Raw genomic sequence first — 1,165 nt, forward strand, 5'->3', positions numbered from 1 at the left:
ACTAGACAATAAGAATCAAGCATTAAAATTCAGCTAGATTTGATTTCTATAGTAATGTAACAAGATGTCATCATAGGGAAGACTGGGGATAATAGACTCATTTTTCAATTTTAAATTTTTACAAATGAAATTAAGAAACTTATCGAAAAAATGAATGAATTTTACACCAGTTACATATATTTAACTATCTAATAATATTTTAATAATAAGAGAAAACTAATATGATAACTAATATGAAAAAAAAATGCATTTTTCTAATGCATTCTATCTGAACTTCTATTGAACTAACTATCCCGGAGCCGGAGTAAGGTGATTAATGGTATGGGGTAATTTAATTAACATTAATAAAATGAAAGTTAATGTATATTTAATCTTTACATATCAACAAAGCTTTCATAAAAATGTATTTTAAATGTGTATAAAACTTTTATTAGGTGTATAACTTTGCTTCCGCCGTTTTTTTTCCGAAATTCGAGGCTTTATTGTAAAAAACTGGTTATACATTTATGATTCAAAGTAATGTCCATCGCTGGCCACTACTTTCTCCCATCTTTCGAGCGAATGAATTCCGCGTCGAAAAAACTGATCATCTTTTGAGGCTATCCACGAATCGATCCAATTTTTTACTTCTTCATAAGACCGGAAGTGCTGGTCAGCCAGGCCGTGTGCCATTGATCGAAACAAGTGATAGTCAAAGGGAGCAATCGTCTGGAGAATACGGCGGGTGAGGTAGGACTTCCCATTTCAACGTTTCCAAGTATGTCTTGACCACTTTCGCAACATGGGAATCGAGCATTGCTGCAAAATCACTCTATCGTGTCTCTCGTTGTATTGCGGCCGTTTGTCTTTCAATGCTCGGCTCAAACGCATCAATTGCGTTCGCTACCGATTGCCTGTGATTGTTTCAGTTGGTTTTAACAGTTCATAATACACTACGCCGAGCTGGTCCCACCAAATACAGAGCATGACTTTGAACGTCAAAATTTTCTTCGTTCTTGAAGCGTTGAAACCACTCACGACACGGTTCTTTCACTAATAGCGGCCTCACCATAAGTATTTGAGAGTATTCGATGAGCCTCAGCCGCAGATTTCTTCATATTGAAGCAAAAAATTAAAACCTCCCGCAAATGACGAGAATTTGGCTCGTAAACTGACATTTTCAATC

This window comes from Atta colombica, unplaced genomic scaffold (genome assembly GCF_001594045.1).
Source record: "Atta colombica isolate Treedump-2 unplaced genomic scaffold, Acol1.0 scaffold6, whole genome shotgun sequence".
Lineage (NCBI taxonomy): Eukaryota > Metazoa > Arthropoda > Insecta > Hymenoptera > Formicidae > Atta > Atta colombica.